Raw genomic sequence first — 20,123 nt, forward strand, 5'->3', positions numbered from 1 at the left:
TACATGTCAGTCTATGGGGCGGCCATGTTTCCGGAGCTCAGTACATGTCAGTCTATGGGGCGGCCATGTTTCCGGAGCTCAGTACATGTCAGTCTATGGGGCGGCCATGTTACCGGAGCTCAGTACATGTCAGTCTATGGGGCGGCCATGTTCCGGAGCTCAGAACATGTCAGTCTATGGGGCGGCCATGTTTCCGGAGCTCAGAACATGTCAGTCTATGGGGCGGCCATGTTTCCGGAGCTCAGTACATGTCAGTCTATGGGGCGGCCATGTTTCCGGAGCTCAGTACGTGTCAGTCTATGGGGCGGCCATGTTTCCGGAGCTCAGAACATGTCAGTCTATGGGGCGGCCATGTTTCCGGAGCTCAGTACATGTCAGTCTATGGGGCGGCCATGTTTCCGGAGCTCAGTACGTGTCAGTCTATGGGGCGGCCATGTTTCCGGAGTTTGTTTCCGGTTTCATGTGTCGCTGGACAAAATGACATCATTGTGATATAATCAGTTCGCGATCAGGAAGTTACAGAAAGAACAAGGAAACAGCGCAGATCAGATTTATAAACCGTGAGTTTTATCTGACTGCACCCCAACATACTGTGACTGCACCCCATTCCTGTCCCCTCTGTACCCCAACATACTGTGACTGCACCCCATTCCTGCTCCCTCTGCACCCCCATTCCTGCCCCCTCTGTACCCCAAAATACTGTGACTGCACCCCATTCCTGCCCCCTCTGTACCCCAACATACTGTGACTGCACCCCATTCCTGCCCCCTCTGTACCCCAACATACTGTGACTGCACCCCATTCCTGCTCCCTCTGTACCCCAACATACTGTGACTGCACCCCATTCCTGCCCCCTCTGTACCCCAACATACTGTGACTGCACCCCATTCCTGCTCCCTCTGTACCCCAACATACTGTGACTGCACCCCATTCCTGTCCCCTCTGTACTCCAACATACTGTGACTGCACCCCATTCCTGTCCCCTCTGCACCCCAACATACTGTGACTGCACCCCATTCCTGCCCCCTCTGTACCCCAACATACTGTGACTGCACCCCATTCCTGCTCCCTCTGTACCCCAACATACTGTGACTGCACCCCATTCCTGTCCCCTCTGTACTCCAACATACTGTGACTGCACCCCATTCCTGTCCCCTCTGTACCCCAACATACTGTGACTGCACCCCATTCCTGCCCCCTCTGTACCCCAACATACTGTGACTGCACCCCATTCCTGTCCCCTCTGTACCCCAACATACTGTGACTGCACCCCATTCCTGCTCCCTCTGTACCCCAACATACTGTGACTGCACCCCATTCCTGCCCCCTCTGTACCCCAACATACTGTGACTGCACCCCATTCCTGTCCCCTCTGTACTCCAACATACTGTGACTGCACCCCATTCCTGCCCCCTCTGTACCCCAACATACTGTGACTGCACCCCATTCCTGCTCCCTCTGTACCCCAACATACTGTGACTGCACCCCATTCCTGCTCCCTCTGTACCCCAACATACTGTGACTGCACCCCATTCCTGCCCCCTCTGTACCCCAACATACTGTGACTGCACCCCATTCCTGCTCCCTCTGTACCCCAACATACTGTGACTGCACCCCATTCCTGTCCCCTCTGTACTCCAACATACTGTGACTGCACCCCATTCCTGCCCCCTCTGTACCCCAACATACTGTGACTGCACCCCATTCCTGCTCCCTCTGTACCCCAACATACTGTGACTGCACCCCATTCCTGTCCCCTCTGTACTCCAACATACTGTGACTGCACCCCATTCCTGTCCCCTCTGTACCCCAACATACTGTGACTGCACCCCATTCCTGCTCCCTCTGTACCCCAACATACTGTGACTGCACCCCATTCCTGTCCCCTCTGTACTCCAACATACTGTGACTGCACCCCATTCCTGCCCCCTCTGTACCCCAACATACTGTGACTGCACCACATTCCTGCCCCCTCTGTACCCCAACATACTGTGACTGCACCCCATTCCTGCCCCCTCTGTACCCCAACATACTGTGACTGCACCCCATTCCTGCTCCCTCTGTACCCCAACATACTGTGACTGCACCCCATTCCTGTCCCCTCTGCCCCCCAACATACTGTGACTGCACCCCATTCCTGTCCCCTCTGTACCCCAACATACTGTGACTGCACCCCATTCCTGCCCCCTCTGTACCCCAACATACTGTGACTGCACCCCATTCCTGCCCCCTCTGTACCCCAACATACTGTGATTGCACCCCATTCCTGCCCCCTCTGTACCCCAACATACTGTGACTGCACCCCATTCCTGTCCCCTCTGCCCCCAACATACTGTGACTGCACCCCATTCCTGCCCCCTCTGTACCCCAACATACTGTGACTGCACCCCATTCCTGTCCCCTCTGCACCCCAACATACTGTGACTGCACCCCATTCCTGTCCCCTCTGCACCCCAACATACTGTGACTGCACCCCATTCCTGTCCCCTCTGTACCCCAACATACTGTGACTGCACCCCATTCCTGCTCCCTCTGTACCCCAACATACTGTGACTGCACCACATTCCTGCCCCCTCTGTACCCCAACATACTGTGACTGCACCCCATTCCTGTCCCCTCTGCACCACAACATACTGTGACTGCACCCCATTCCTGCCCCCTCTGTACCCCAACATACTGTGACTGCACCCCATTCCTGCCCCCTCTGTACCCCAACATACTGTGACTGCACCACATTCCTGCCCCCTCTGCACCACAACATACTGTGACTGCACCCCATTCCTGCTCCCTCTGTACCCCAACATACTGTGACTGCACCCCATTCCTGCCCCCTCTGTACCCCAACATACTGTGACTGCACCACATTCCTGCCCCCTCTGTACCCCAACATACTGTGACTGCACCCCATTCCTGTCCCCTCTGCACCACAACATACTGTGACTGCACCCCATTCCTGTCCCCTCTGCACCACAACATACTGTGACTGCACCCCATTCCTGTCCCCTCTGTACCCCAACATACTGTGACTGCACCCCATTCCTGTCCCCTCTGCACCACAACATACTGTGACTGCACCCCATTCCTGCTCCCTCTGTACCCCAACATACTGTGACTGCACCCCATTCCTTTCCCCTCTGCACCCCAACATACTGTGACTGCACCCCATTCCTGTCCCCTCTGCACCCCTACATACTGTGACTGCACCCCATTCCTGTCCCCTCTGCACCCCAACATACTGTGACTGCACCACATTCCTGCCCCCTCTGTACTCCAACATACTGTGACTGCACCCCATTCCTGTCCCCTCTGTACCCCAACATACTGTGACTGCACCCCATTCCTGCCCCCTCTGTACCCCAACATACTGTGACTGCACCACATTCCTGCCCCCTCTGTACTCCAACATACTGTGACTGCACCCCATTCCTGCCCCCTCTGTACCCCAACATACTGTGACTGCACCACATTCCTGCCCCCTCTGTACCCCAACATACTGTGACTGCACCCCATTCCTGCCCCCTCTGTACCCCAACATACTGTGACTGCACCACATTCCTGCCCCCTCTGTACTCCAACATACTGTGACTGCACCCCATTCCTGCCCCCTCTGTACCCCAACATACTGTGACTGCTCCCCATTCCTGTCCCCTCTGTACCCCAACATACTGTGACTGCACCCCATTCCTGTCCCCTCTGCCCCCAACATACTGTGACTGCACCCCATTCCTGCCCCCTCTGTACCCCAACATACTGTGACTGCACCCCATTCCTGTCCCCTCTGCACCCCAACATACTGTGACTGCACCCCATTCCTGTCCCCTCTGCACCCCAACATACTGTGACTGCACCCCATTCCTGTCCCCTCTGTACCCCAACATACTGTGACTGCACCCCATTCCTGCTCCCTCTGTACCCCAACATACTGTGACTGCACCACATTCCTGCCCCCTCTGTACCCCAACATACTGTGACTGCACCCCATTCCTGTCCCCTCTGCACCACAACATACTGTGACTGCACCCCATTCCTGCCCCCTCTGTACCCCAACATACTGTGACTGCACCCCATTCCTGCCCCCTCTGTACCCCAACATACTGTGACTGCACCACATTCCTGCCCCCTCTGCACCACAACATACTGTGACTGCACCCCATTCCTGCTCCCTCTGTACCCCAACATACTGTGACTGCACCCCATTCCTGCCCCCTCTGTACCCCAACATACTGTGACTGCACCACATTCCTGCCCCCTCTGTACCCCAACATACTGTGACTGCACCCCATTCCTGTCCCCTCTGCACCACAACATACTGTGACTGCACCCCATTCCTGTCCCCTCTGCACCACAACATACTGTGACTGCACCCCATTCCTGTCCCCTCTGTACCCCAACATACTGTGACTGCACCCCATTCCTGTCCCCTCTGCACCACAACATACTGTGACTGCACCCCATTCCTGCTCCCTCTGTACCCCAACATACTGTGACTGCACCCCATTCCTTTCCCCTCTGCACCCCAACATACTGTGACTGCACCCCATTCCTGTCCCCTCTGCACCCCTACATACTGTGACTGCACCCCATTCCTGTCCCCTCTGCACCCCAACATACTGTGACTGCACCACATTCCTGCCCCCTCTGTACTCCAACATACTGTGACTGCACCCCATTCCTGTCCCCTCTGTACCCCAACATACTGTGACTGCACCCCATTCCTGCCCCCTCTGTACCCCAACATACTGTGACTGCACCACATTCCTGCCCCCTCTGTACTCCAACATACTGTGACTGCACCCCATTCCTGCCCCTCTGTACCCCAACATACTGTGACTGCACCACATTCCTGCCCCCTCTGTACCCCAACATACTGTGACTGCACCCCATTCCTGCCCCCTCTGTACCCCAACATACTGTGACTGCACCACATTCCTGCCCCCTCTGTACTCCAACATACTGTGACTGCACCCCATTCCTGCCCCCTCTGTACCCCAACATACTGTGACTGCTCCCCATTCCTGTCCCCTCTGTACCCCAACATACTGTGACTGCACCCCATTCCTGCCCCCTCTGTACCCCAACATACTGTGACTGCACCCCATTCCTGCCCCCTCTGTACCCCAACATACTGTGACTGCACCCCATTCCTGTCCCCTCTGCACCCCAACATACTGTGACTGCACCCCATTCCTGTCCCCTCTGCACCCCAACATACTGTGACTGCACCACATTCCTGCCCCCTCTGCACCCCAACATACTGTGACTGCACCCCATTCCTGTCCCCTCTGCACCCCAACATACTGTGACTGCACCCCATTCCTGCCCCCTCTGTACCCCAACATACTGTGACTGCACCCCAATCCTGCACCCTCTGTACCCCAACATACTGTGACTGCCCCCTCTGTACCCCAACATACTGCGACTGCACCCCATTCCTGCCCCCTCTGTACCCCAACATACTGTGACTGCACCCCATTCCTGCCCCCTCTGTACCCCAACATACTGTGACTGCACCCCATTCCTGCCCCTCTGTACCCCAACATACTGTGACTGCACCCCATTCCTGCCCCCTCTGTACCCCAACATACTGTGACTGCACCCCATTCCTGCCCCCTCTGTACCCCAACATACTGTGATTGCACCCCATTCCTGCCCCCTCTGTACCCCAATATACTGTGACTGCACCCCAATCCTGCCCCCTCTGTACCCCAACATACTGTGACTGCACCCCAATCCTGACCCCTCTGTACCCCAACATACTGTGACTGCACCCCAATCCCCATTCCTGCCCCCTCTGTACCCCAACATACTGTGACTGTACCCCAACATACTGTGACTGCAACCCATTTCTGTACCCCAACATACTGTGACTGCACCTCATTCCTGCCCCCTCTGTACCCCAACATACTGTGACTGCAGCCCATTCCTGCCCCCTCTGTACCCCAACATACTGTGACTGCACCCCATTCCTGCCCCCTCTGTACCCCAACATTCTGTGACTGCACCCCATTCCTGCCCCCTCTGTACCCCAACATACTGTGACTGCACCCCATTCCTGCCCCCTCTGTACCCCAACATACTGTGACTGCATCCCAATCCTGACCCCTCTGTACCCCAACATACTGTGACTGCACCCCAATCCCCATTCCTGCCCCCTCTGTACCCCAACATACTGTGACTGCACCCCATTCCTGTACCCCAACATACTGTGACTGCACACCATTCCTGTACCCCCAACATACTGTGACTGTACCCCAATCCCCATTCCTGCCCCCTCTGTACCCCAACATACTGTGACTGCACCCCATTCCTGCCCCCTCTGTACCCCAACATACTGTGACTGCACCCCATTCCTGCCCCCTCTGTACCCCAACATACTGTGACTGCACCCCATTCCTGCCCCTCTGTACCCCAACATACTGTGACCGCATCCCAATCCCCACTACTGCCTCCTCTGTACCCTTACATACTCTGATTGTACCCCAATACTGCCCTTATTGTCTGACTATAACCCCAGTACTTTTTCTCATACACCATGTGTACCCTAATACTACACTCATTCCCCTACTGTACGCTGATACCACGACTATATCCTTATACTTCCCTCATACCCTAACTGCACTATTACTGCCCTAATACTACCCACATACCCTGACTATATTGTAGCAAAGCTCCAATACCTTGCATAGGTATCTCTGCTATTCCTTCCTCAAAACTGAAAGAAAGACTGTAGTAATCCAAGACCCTTTTCCCCCAGCAACTAGACAACACATAGTTCTAGGAGAAAACTGATTTTATTTTAGCCACACACTGATTTATGCACTGACCCCTAGCATGGTGTCTCCATATCAAAAATACAAGGCTTTCCCTCCCACAATTCTCTGTTTCTGAGAGATCATTGCGTGAGAAAACTACAATTCAATTTTCTCTCCGATACACAAAAACATACAATATTTCTAAAACACCCCAAAAACACATTTTGATAACCCAGGAACCCTTTGAAAGTCACATCACTGAATAGCTTGGATCTTAGCGCTCACTTTGTCGAAATATCGTTCAGATCCCTTTGGTGGTTTGGGAACACCATTCGAATGAGGCGATGCCCCAAAACAGTTCCAGAGAAAATGGGTCAACGACCGGTCCTTCTTTCGGCGGTTCTCACACTAACACCGACTCAGTGGCGTACATACCAGGGTCGCAGGGGTCGCGGCTGCGACCGGGCCCGGCCCACCAGGGGGCCCGGCCGCCCCTGCGACCCGGTATGTACGCACTGGGCCAGCCTCTTCTTCTGGGGGGCCCAGGAGCCGGCCACCTACGGGCCCCCGAGGCTGGCCCTGCTTACACCCAGCGGGCAGTCAGGCTGGCTGGCGGGCGCGCAAGGGAGCACTCTCCCCTGAGTGCTTCCTCTTCAGCTCCCTCGCGCACCGCAATGATACTGGAGCCGGAAGATGACGTCATCTTCCGGCGCCGGTATCAGTACGCGGCGCGCGAGGGAGCTGAAGAGGAAGCACTCAGGGGAGAGTGCTCCCTCGCGCGCCCGCCAGCCTGACTGCCCGCCGGGTGACCGGCCCCCCAGGAGCCCAGCAGCACCCCTGACCCCAGGGAATCCCCTCAGCACTCCAAAAGGTAAGGAGGCTGGGGGGATTAAATTAAAATAAAATGTGTTAGTGTGTTAGTGTTACTGTGTGTGTTAGTGTTACTGTGTGTGTTAGTGTTACTGTGTGTGTCTGCTAGTGAGTGTCTGCCTGTTACTGAGTGTCTGCCTGTTAGTGAGCCTGTGTTTGTCAGTGAGAGTGTATGTTTTGTAAGTAAGTGTGTATGTATGTCTGTCGCCGAGTGTGTCTCTGTCAGTAAATGTGTGTATGCGTCTGTTCGTGAGAGTGTGTGTGTGTGTGTGTGTCTTCAGCACTTACCTTTCTCCAGCGCCGGACTCCCTTGGCGCTGGGGATCCCTCCGCCGCTCAGCTCCGAATGTGCATGCACGGCAAGAGCCGTGCGCGCATTCAAACCGCCCATAGGAAAGCATTACTCAATGCTTTCCTATGGACGTTCAGTGTCTTAGAATCGCGGAAGCTCCTCTAGCGGCTGTCAGTGAGACAGCCGCTAGAGGCTGGATTAACCCTCAGTGAAACATAGCAGTTTCTCTGAAACTGCTATGCTTTTAGCTGCAGGGTTAAAACTAGAGGGACCTGACACCCAGACCACTTAATTGAGCTGATGTGATCTGGGTGTCTGTAGTGGTCCTTTAAACCCCTTAAGGACACATGACATGTGTGACATGTCATGATTCCCTTTTATTACAGAAGTTTGGTCCTTAAGGGGTTAAGTGTGTGTGCATCTGCATGCACTGGTGCACATACCGGGGTCGCAACCCTGCAACCCCTGCGACCAGGTGCCCGCCGCCATGTGTTGCGGCCCCGGCCTGCGCAGAGTAAGCGTGCGGGGGGGGGGCCCACGGATCAATTTTCGCACCGGGGCCCCATAGGTCTCGTGTACGCCACTGCATCGACTAATGCATCCCCTGGCTGTTAAGGAGCAAATGCTCCCCCTGTCCGGTAGTTCATGCCTCCCGAACGCCGATCTCATAACTGTTCGGGAAGTTGGATGGGCAGCCGTACCAGTTTCCGCGGGGTCGAGCATCCGAAATTAGTTCCACGCTGTCGACGACCATGTAATGCTGCCTGCGTTCATGAGACAAAAAGGCCACTAATTATTTGAACACGTGTGTTCGGTTATATGAACAGCGGCCACAGAGGGAAAATACTCGTACTAATAACCAATTTGTGGTTAACAGCCAGGGATGGTCGGTGGTTAGGTGCTAACAAGGGGACCACACAGAGTTGATTGGGTAAATGAATGGGGGTTTACGGACAGCCGATCAAAAGGGAATAAGGGTCTAATTAGGTCCTCTATTCCGCTACATATATCTTATACTGCCCTTACTGTACCTTGACACTTCCCTCTTACATTAACTCATATTAGTTTCTGTCAATGCAGCCCTAGCCATGCCTCCCTTGGCTGTGACTACCACATTTTCCATGAAAAATAGAAAATTTAATTCATACTTGCCGATCTTTTCATTTTTGGATGTAGCTCATGGCAGTACAACAGATGGGTATAGCTCCTCCCACTCCTACATTGGACAGGAACACCTCCTAATTAAACAAATAAGACATCTGTCCTCAGTCTTGGTTGCAAGCCACAAACAAAAATAGGGTTAGGATTGTGGTGCTGCCATGGCCTATATCTGGGAAAAGAAAATATCGGTAAGTATCAATTACATTTTCTATTTTCCCAGATATATGGGAGCACTACAGATGGGTAATACTGAAGCTATAGACATAAGGGGAGGATTTAAACAGGCCAACATTTGGAATGTGTGACGAAATCCACTTCGCCACTGGTTTTTGGAGGGGCCTGTTTGCCATCCTCCTACCCTGGGACTATGGGCCCTGTGTTCAAAAGTACTGTTTCTGCTCCTCGGACTTTTAACTTGAACAGATTCGAACACGCGGCGGCCATCTTAAATTGTTCAGCAGTGTTTTGTCGTCGAGTGTATGGAACTGTTCTGGGCATGGGACCATGTGCACGGTGGGGCAAAAGAGACTTCCAGGACATTTCTGAACCCCTGGACCGATCTGGGTGATTTTTGCATATGTTGTTCACCCAGATCGTGGCTATCAGGGGATGTGGGGATATGTTGTATTTTGGTTACTTTTTGGGGTTTGTAAAAATGTATGTGTCTTCTGTTTAGAGTTAATTGAGTTAGTCCATTGTCTTCGTTAATTATATCACAGGCAGAGAGGAGGGATTGTGTACACTGTATGGGAGTGACCGAATGTAAAACTGTTTTTATTAGCTTGTTGTTCCTGTGTCCCTGTGCCCCCACAAGGTCCACCTGGGTGGTAACCTTATGGGGAAAACTGCTCATGTTGTTCAATAAACCCTCAGATCTGCTGAGTTCCTGTTTTTCGAGCCTCGTTCTTATCTAACAAATGGAGATTTGGTATCCGATATTACTGTAGGTGAAAGTTTAGGGTCCAGTGATCATCAGTCAGTGTGGTTTAAAGGGAAACTCCAGTGCCAGGAAAACGATCCGTTTTCCTGGCACTGGAGGGTCCCTCTCCCTCCCACCCCGCAATCCCTGGTTACTGAAGGGGTGAAAACCCCTTCAGTCACTTACCTCAGGCAGCGACATGTCCCACGTCGCTGCCTGCTCCTCCCCCGCCGCTCCACCTTCTTCCTCCGTCAGCCGGTTGGCGAGACTGATCCCGCCCACCGGCCGAGGAGTCCCAATGCGCATGCGCGGCAATGCCGCGCATGCGCATTGGTGCACCCCATAGAAAAGCATTGAAAATGAATTTCAATGCTTACCTATGGGGAATAGAGCGACGCTGGAGGTCCTCACACAGCGTGAGGACGTCCAGTGATGCTCTAGCACAGGTTTCCTGTGCTAGGAACCAGGAAGTGCCCCCTAGTGGCTGTCTAGTAGACAGCCACTAGGGGAGGACTTAACCCTGCAAGGTAATTATTGCAGTTTAAAAATAAAAAACTGCAATAATTACACTTGCAGGGTTAAGGGTAGTGGGAGTTGGCACCCAGACCACTCCAATGAGCAGAAGTGGTCTGGGTGCCTACAGTGTCCCTTTAATATAAGAACAGTGACTGAGTCACACCACACAAAAACAAAAGTTTTAGACTTTAGAAAAACAGACTTTTCTAAAATTCAAATATGTGTAAAGGAGTCATTATCAGACTGGAGCAATTTAAATGGAGTCCAAGAGAAATGGGATTATTTAAAAGTTGCACTACTGAAGGCAACAGAAAATTGCATTAGGCTTGTCAGTAAAAGCAAAAAATTCAAGAAACCACTGTGGTACTCCACAGATGTAGCCAAGATAGTAAAAAACAAAAAGTTAGCATTTAATAATTATAACAAAAACCCAGAGTGAGGAAGACAGAATGATCTATAAGATTAGGCAGAAAGAGGCTAAGCAAGTTATAAGAGCTTTCAAATCACACACAGAAGAGAAAATAGCACAGTCAGTAAAAAAGGCGACAAAACTTTTTTTTAGATACATAAATGAGAAAAGAAAAGTAAAACAAGGATTAGTTAGATTAAAAACAAAAGAAGGAAGGTATGTAGAAGAGGATAAAGGTCTAGCTGACTGCCTCAATTAATATTTTTGTTCGGTATTTACAGATGAAAATGAAGGAAAGGGACCTCAGTTAAGAAAGGATAAATTAGTCATTCATTACACGTGAGTTTACAGAGGAAGAGGTTATATTTCAACTGTCAAAAGTAAAGACAAAGAAGTCAATGGGACCTGATGGAATACACCCAAAGCTATTAAAAGAGCTTAGTGGTGTACTAGCAAAACCATTAACAGATTTATTTAACCAATCATTGTTAACAGGAGTAGTCCCAGAAGATTGGAAGTTATCGAATGTTGTGCCCATTCACAAGAAAGGTAATAGGGAGGAGTCGGGCAACTATAGGCCAGTAAGCCTTACTTCAGTAGTGGGGAAAGTGATGGAAACCATGTTAAAGGATAGGATTGTTGAACATCTAAAAACACATAGAAACATAGAATGTGACGGCAGATAAGAACCATTCGGCCCATCTAGTCTGCCCAGTTTTCTAAATACTTTCATTAGTCTCTGGCCTTATCTTATAGTTAGGATAGCCTTATGCCTATCCCACGCATGCTTAAACTCCTTTACTGTGTTAACCTCTACCACTTCAGCTGGAAGGCTATTCCATGCATCCACTACCCTCTCAGTAAAGTAATACTTCCTGATATTATTTTTAAACCTTTGTCCCTCTAATTTAAGACAATGTCTTCTTGTTGTGGTAGTTTTTCTTCTTTTAAATATAGTCTCCTCCTTTACTGACATGATTTGACATGGATTTCAAGATCAGAGACAACATGGGTTTACTTCAGGGAGATCATGCCAAACTAATCTTATAGATTTTTTTTGATTGGGTAACTAAAATTATAGATCAGAATGGTGCAGTAGACATTGCTTACCTAGATTTCAGTAAGGCTTTTGACACTGTTGCACATAGAAGGCTTATCAATAAACTGCAATCTTTAAGTTTGGATTCCAATGTTGTTGAATGGGTAAGGCAGTGGCTGAGTGACAGGCAACAGAGGGTTGTAGTCAATGGAGTATATTCGAAGCTTGGGCTTGTCACCAGTGGGGTACCTCAGGGATCTGTACTTGGACCCATTCTCTTTAATATTTTTATTAGTGATATTGCAGGAGGTCTTGATGGTAAGGAATGTCTTTTTGCTGATGATGCTAAGATATGTAACAGGGTTGATGTTCCAGTAGGGATAAGCCAAATGGCAAATGATTTAGGTAAACTAGAAAAATGGTCAGAGTTGTGGCAACTGGCATTTAATGTGGATAAGTGCAAGATAATGCATCTTGGACGTAAAAACCCAAGGGCAGAGTACAGAATATTTGATAGAGTCCTAACCTCAGCATCTGAGGAAAGGGATTTAGGGGTGATTATTTCTGATGACTTAAAGGTAGGCAGACAATATATTAGAACAGCAGGAAATGCTAGCAGAATGCTTGGTTGTATAGGGAGAGGTATTAGCAGTAGAAAGAGGGAAGTGCTCATGCCATTGTACAGAACACTGGTGAGACCTCACTTGGAGTATTGTACGCAGTACTGGAGACCGTATCTTCAGAAGGATATTGATACCTTAGAGAGAGTTCAAAGAAGGGCTACTAAACTGGTTCATGGATTGCAGGATAAAACTTACCAGGAAAGGTTAAAGGATCTTAACATGTATAGCTTGGAGGAAAGACGAGACAGGGGGGATATGATAGAAACATTTAAATACATAAAGGGAATCAACACAGTAAAGGAGGAGACTATATTTAAAAGAAGAAAAACTACCACAACCAGAGGACATAGTCTAAAATTAGAGGGACAAAGGTTTAAAAATAATATCAGGAAGTATTACTTTACTGAGAGGGTAGTGGATGCATGGAATAGCCTTCCAGCTGAAGTGGTAGAGGTTAACACAGTAAAGGAGTTTAAGCATGCGTGGGATAGGCATAAGGCTATCCTAACTATAAGATAAGGCCAGGGACTAATGAAAGTATTTAGAAAACTGGGCAGACTAGATGGGCCGAATGGTTCTTATCTGCCGTCACATTCTATGTTTCTATGAAGAAACTGCCATCCAATTTCATAGCGAAATCGCATGTTAGACAGCCATTAAAGGCTGGATTAACCCCAAATGTAAACATGGCAGTTTCTCTGAAACTGCTATGTTTGCATATGAAAGGTTAAAACCTGAGGGACCTGGCACCCAGACCACTTCATTGAGCTGAAGTGGTCTGGGTGACTATAGTGTCCCTTTGAAAGTTACTTAACCCCTTAAGGACCAAACTTCTGGAATAAAAGGGAATCATGCCATGTCACACATGTCATGTGTCCTTAAGAGGTTAAACAACCATGTCGAAAGACACAATCTGTGGTCGTGGAAAAGATGTTGGTCTGTTTCAGAAGCGTCAAATCATTGGCATGCATCAAGCAGAGAAAACCTCTAGGGAAATTGCAGAAACTACCAAACGTGGGTTAAGAACTGTCTCACGTATTCCTCCGCACATAAAAATGTGGTTAATGGCATTTACTGTCCTAACAGGAAAAGCTGTGCCGAGCAACATTAACCCCCGACAGAAAAAGTTGTGCCCAGCAGCAATCCTGCCCATGGAAACCTGGTAACTGCCTTTGGGGCGTCAAAGGCTGGTTACAGCCAATCGGATCCACAGGAGGGGTGTTTAAACCCAATTCTACTCTTGCTCATTGCCCTGTCGTGGTTTCATGCCTATGGTTATCCGAGAGTGCGTTCCTGATCTTGATTTTCTGGTATTTGACTTTTTTTTTTACTTCCCTGATATCTGGTATCCTTGACTTTTGACTTTCCCTCATCTTTGTGTCTGATTCTGTGTCCCTGACCTCTGCTAGTATTTTGACTATTCTTGGAGATGTTAAGTCTGGCCATTCTAAGGTCTGGTGATACGTTATCCTTAGTCCTTATAGAAACAATGCCACAGCGAATGTGTGCTGTAATCAAAGCTAAATATTAGTGTGCGTGTGTGTGTGTGTTTGTTTTGGCCAGGCAGTTTATATTACATTGATAAGAACCTTGGCAAAAAGCTAATTTAACATAAAGCATTTACCTGCAGCCAGAGATGAGCATAGACCACAAAGAGGATATGACTCTAAAAGAACTCCAATGCAGGAAAACCGTAATTCCAGCTGAGAGAAGCCAGGTCTGTTTATATGAAAAGACCGTTTGGGAATGAGGGACCCGGAAGAGAATAACCTTGAAAAATAGGTTCTGCCCTGACGTTCGTTCCATATGTGTTGCAGTGCTGGGCGAAAGCCGTAGAAGAACCTGGAAGAGAGACAAAATGGGAAGAAAGTAAATGCATGCATGCGTTCCAGCAGCGCTGGATAGGCTGGGAGGACTGAGAACCGGAAGAGAGGCAAAAGGGGAAAGAACCCAGAAACCACTCAGGAAAGCATGCACGAACTTCAGCTTGTGTTCCACCCAACAATACAGATCTCAAATAGATCTCTCCACTCTTCCTTACCTGCATCCAGAGGGAAAATCAAAAGGTCCCCAGACACCCTACTAGTGGCAAAAAAACTTGTCAGAAGATAAGAAAAGGCTTCTCTATTGGTTCTTTAGCATATCCACTCCTCAGGATAGCCATAATAAATGGGAAAGCCAAGATACCTCTGGTCTCCAGCAAGTAGGTGTACCCTGAACGGAAATTATCACCACATAGGGTCTGGTTCATCCAGCTGCTACCTTTTTATGATCTTTCGAACCCTGGTCACTTAGGGTAACATTTTTCAGGGGTCGCCTGTGGGAGTGGGAGGAGCTATACATCTGTAGTGCTGCCATGGATATATCCGGGAAAAATTGTTTAATTTTCCAATGTCATTAATCTGCTCCCGAAGTTGGGACATACTATGCCGTATTACAAAAGGAAGGCATTAGGCCCTGACAATCTGGCCCCCCCTCCCCTCCCCTCAGTCCAGTACGTACCCTGCATTCCAATCAAAATCTGAGGGACCTACCTGTCAACCCAGACAGCCCCCCTAGAGCTATTCAAGCTGATGAGTTGTGTAAAGGATTTTTATGTACTTACCTGTGTGCCTTCGGTTATGTCTTCTCTCTGCAGTGTAAATTCGTGTAATCTGTTCGTTTCTTCTATGTAGTTGATCAATGTATTCGTCTACCGAACAGAGACCACCCTGGGTAGCAATTAGAACTTGGAACGTTGAGAAAACCGCAACTTAATTGCTCCTTCGGCATATGAACACGTGGCGAGAACAAAGGATGGCGGCCATCTTAAATCTCACGAATGCGGTCAGCGGGACTTATGCATGAATTGCCTGGAACTGTTTTCGGCATGGCAATTCCGCAAACACCCAGTCACCATGGAAGTCCCGGCTGACTACTTTCCACTCCACGAATCACACCGGCATTCGGGAGGTGGAATCTACCGAACAAGGGGAGCATTTCTATATAACCAACTGCAACGTTTGTGTGGTAGTTTTCGTGTGATTAGGCGCGAACGGAGACTGGCTCTTGCTGCTGATTTCATGGGACTGTAAAGCGGATCCCACCACATGGCGAGGCGGTCAAACTTCCACACGATGCGACACGGAAACTACCAAACGGCATTTCATGAGATTTGGTTATGTGACTCCCAGTATCCTCGGCTATATTTGTATGTTTTGTAGAAAGTACTTTTCTAAAAATTTAGAAAATTGTAATGTTTCTGGCCAGCAGATAATTGAGTTTAGTATGTTGCTGAAACTCCATTATCTATCCTGGCCCAGAGGAGGAGTCTGCTACTGTATAAATTAAATGCCTGTTGCTTACAGTAAATCAGTCTTGTTCCAGCATTAAACTTTGGCTCATGTGTGGATTATTTGGCTTTACCAGCGATATTTATTCCTGTGGATTATTGGGAATATTCTTTTATGGGGGGGAAAAGGGGAATATTGGACGGTGATACAAACTACTACCGTCACAAGTTGTAATCGCAGTGACACTGCATGGTTTCTCAGGCAGGTCCTCAATATATAATCAGTAAAAGTATATAATCATTATACAATACTCTTGGAATTATACAAAGTGTGTGTGTGTGTGTGTGTGTGTGTATTTGTGGTCAGGGAAATAAGCCGAATGTTAGACCTTATAATGAACTAAAGTCGTCCTGTAAATAAAAAGGGCAAAAAGAATATTTAACCCTGCCACTTTAATACGTGACAGTGTTACAATATACATGCAAACGTGACTGTAACTTAATTAGCTAACTCTAGAAAGGCTTGTCTAAGCTCTCTCTGATTGTGGTATATATCGATTGTAAGCCGATGATTTCCTTCGTCTCTGTCTTTTAATTATGCGTACCGGAACGTTTTGGTTTGAGGCAGCCATTGCTGCTCCTATGCGAAATGAATGGCCCGCAAAGGCTGATGGATCGCTTCCTATTTTGTGATTTAGGGTTTTTATGTCTGACATGAATTTAGACGTTGTCAGTGGGTTGCCGTGTAAGCGTAGCAGAGGAGCGGTCTTCTCTTGACCTGTGCAGGTTGACCGTGATAGGTCTAGTAATTTAACTGCGTCCCACTTGTTGCCCGTGGGGAATAGCGGTATGTCGACGGGTGGCCCCATTTGGTTTGTTTTAGTTGTGTGTAGTGTCAAAACGTAGTGGTCGCCTACTTTTGTTTAGGTCTCCCATTGTGAGCATATTGGTGTTTCCTACGGTAAACTCGTTAGGCCGTAGAAACCGTAAATTGCCAGAAACATAGTGGTTTTGATTGTGTTAGTTTCTGTTTGGCAAGGTTGTGAGTCTAATGTGTCGGATAAGGCTCTGAACCTTTCCCCATCTATCGGTTGCCGTCTTGTAGTTTTGGGGCTGTTTCTGATCGCTTGGCACCCCTACTGGGTACCTCCGTTGACTGATTCTCCTAGTGCCTCCCGAGGGCTCCAGGCACTCCACTAGACACCATAACCACCGCAGCTTGGTTGGGGTCTCGCCGTCGTCCACCCACTCTGGACCCAAGACCAGGATCCAGCTTCCAGTAGGTAGACCTCTCTTAATCCAGAGAGCAGGAACAAGCTCTGGGATTATAGTGATAATAGCAATCCCCAGAGTGTAGTTAGTTCTCCAATCCCCCAAACATGAGCCAAGACTTCATGGAGCGTAGAACAAGTCTCTTTAATGAGCACAAAGTAATTTCTTTTATACACATTTTCCCCACAAGGTTACCACCCTTGTGGAGCACAGGACACAAAGGACAAAAAACAATCAAAACAATACAATAATGTCAGATACTCCCACATACAGCACACAAGCCCTCCCCTCTGCCTGGGATATAATTAAAGCAGCTAATACAATAGAGAGCAAAAAACTGGGCGCAAGAGAATACTGAGAACAGGCAGCAGCTGAAATAGCCTGCCCTTCTGTCAGTCCCCGCTCAGTTCTCAATCTGGTTTTAGTTCATCTTGTGCTATTACAGAGAGAACATCTCTGAAACATATCAGACTGGTCCCACCTGTACGGGCAGTCCAGATCCAAAATGCCAGGATGTTCCCTCTGCACGAGAGAAACCGCAACCCCAGACAATCGTTTCAGCTGTTAGGCATCATCAGTGAGCATTGCTGATATCTCTCTAGGCACCGTGAGCAAGGGGTCTGTAACAGACTCACCCGTACTCCGACCGATTACCTTCCATTGATGGACGCTTCCTAGCTTGCGCAGAGGACCAGAGGAGAGCGTATCAGGAACAGCTCTTAGAAGAGCTAAGTGATTAAAGCTCAAGGGAGTATAAAAGTATAGCAATCCCCAGTGTGACTATAGCTGTCCCCTCCAATCACGAGACAAGACTAAGTGTTGAGGGTCAAGAAGATCTGTGTTAATTAGCACCAAAGTGCTTTCTTTTATGCAGGTTTTTCCACAAGGTTACCACCCATGTGGTCTTGTGGAACAGCCAATCTACAAGGTACAATACCGTTAAACACTCCTATTCATTCCAGCAAAATCCTCCCCTCTGCCTGTGATAGAATTACTATACACAATGGGCTAATGTAATTATCACAGGCAGGAAAATAGTTATTATACAATTCTTATAACTTTAAAAGTATACATGCAATATTAATAAGTTCTAAATCAGCATACTCCATATACAAACCTGTCCATTGGTTCAAAAGTTAGGTGGAAGTCCTATTTGACCGACTGCAAGCATGGCTTTCCTGCCCAAAACAGTTCCACAGATTAGGCTGTGCAGCGGTCAATCTTCTCCTCTACCCTGGAGATTATTGGCTTAAGTGGGTGTGGTAACTTGATTATCTCCAGGTACAGGAAAATATCTCCATTTACAACAGTAAAAATACAAAAAAATGCATAATTCCTATTATACTGAACAGAACCCCCACATTCAACCTATCCTCCGATAGCTTGGATCTGAGCGCTCCATATATCCGAACAGAATAAAATCGCCATGGGGTAAAGTTTAGCAAGGGCTGATGAGAGATTGAGGAGGGACAAAGCAGCCAGTTTAAACTGGTCTGGCAGTGTCCCTGTAACAACGCCCTGCTGGAGAAACAATAGGACAGGAAAAAGGGGGGAGGGGAAGAGGCACATTTTCCCATGGATTTAAAGGGGAAGAAAAAAGTGTTTTAAAATCCAATATGCCCAAATAAAGGTTTTTAAAGGGCAATATATCCCCGGGGCCATAGTAACAGGGCAAGAGGCTGGCAAGCAGGCCTCTCCAAAACCCAGTGACGAAGGTGCCTTTGTCACAGGGGTCTTCCAACCTTAGGATGCCTCTTAAGAAATTTTAATTGGGTTTGATGATAGGAAGTTACTGTGGCTGGGACATTGTATTGTATGCCTGTTAGATAAAGCTTTATGATATTGTGTGCAAGTTTTAAATTTTAGGTGGCAAAAAGAGGTAAAAGCCACCATAGTATCTAACGTGAACAGGTTTTGTATTTGATATTCTGTGGTAAATCTGTTAAATTAAGTGAGTGCTTGATTGTATGAACGTCTAGTGTTTGCTGATAGTGCTGTTTGTGCCAGCATTCTCCCGTGTGCCATTAGTGTTGCTACTCCAGGATGAGTTCCTGGAATAGCGGTTATGTGTTTGGGATTTACTTGGCTGTAGGATGTTCGTGATAAAAACCCTGTAGTTTGCAATGAGAGAGCGCATCGGCTGCTGTGTTGTGCCTGCCTGGTATGTGTTCACGGATCAGGTGGAAATGTTGTGCTGCTGCTTACCATGTGAGCCTCCTAACTAGACTCATTATTGTCAGGGAAGAGGACCTGCCTATGGTAATGATATCTGCAAAACTGCAATTTTACTGGTGATCTCATCGTTGTGATAAGTTTTACTGTCTTGAAAAACTCATATTCGTGTTCAGCGAAGTCTCTCGAGTATAACAATACTTCCCATGTAAAGGTTTTATGGTGTTTTGGCTTCCACTATTGGGTATCTTTCGAACAGGGCAGAAGTACCGTTAGACGATGGCAGAGTTGTAGTTTCTATAGGCCATTTCTCTCTGAACCTTTTGTCGCCAGAGATGGCTGTAAAACCTGAATTTGCAGTTGCGGTCAGAACGGGAGAGGGCTTCAGCTGCTGTGTTGTGGTTGCTCGGTACGTGTTCATGATACGAGTGACCGCGTTGTGTTGCTGCCGACCATGTGGGTCTTCTGACGAGACTCCTGATTGTAAGAGATGGGGTGATGGAGTCAAAGTCTCTTGGAGAGAACAAGTGGGGTACTTCTATACCAGTATAGCAGCCCGCGTGAGAGAAGTCTGTTCCCTATCGACCGAAAACGTAGAGCGAGAACATAAGTGAGCGTGAATTGATCGGAATGGTAGATCATGCGTGGGTCGCATATATACTGTGACAGAACCATCCGTCTGTCTATTTCTTTTGTGGATTCGGCTATTTTGTGCCATCTGTCTAAATGACTGTTTCCAGTATTCTAACCATCCGAATGACTGTTTTCCCGAATAAAACTGCCGAACGGGTGGCCACCCAGAAGAGAAGTGTGCTGCGGGTTAACCTT

At 48.5% G+C, this 20,123-nt stretch overlaps 1 protein-coding gene across 1 annotated transcript in view; it reads left to right on the forward strand.

The window, feature by feature from the left end:
• The first annotated feature begins 469 nt into the window (after window positions 1-469).
• Window positions 470-20,123, forward strand: part of VPS28 (VPS28 subunit of ESCRT-I) — a 66,919-nt gene continuing 47,265 nt past the window's right edge. Inside the window, exon 1 of the mRNA XM_063445496.1 lies at window positions 470-560. The gene's annotated coding sequence lies outside the window, so the exon portion shown is untranslated. The remainder of the gene's footprint in view (window positions 561-20,123) is intronic.

Source organism: Pelobates fuscus, chromosome 1, assembly GCF_036172605.1.
Source record: "Pelobates fuscus isolate aPelFus1 chromosome 1, aPelFus1.pri, whole genome shotgun sequence".
Classification (NCBI taxonomy): domain Eukaryota; kingdom Metazoa; phylum Chordata; class Amphibia; order Anura; family Pelobatidae; genus Pelobates; species Pelobates fuscus.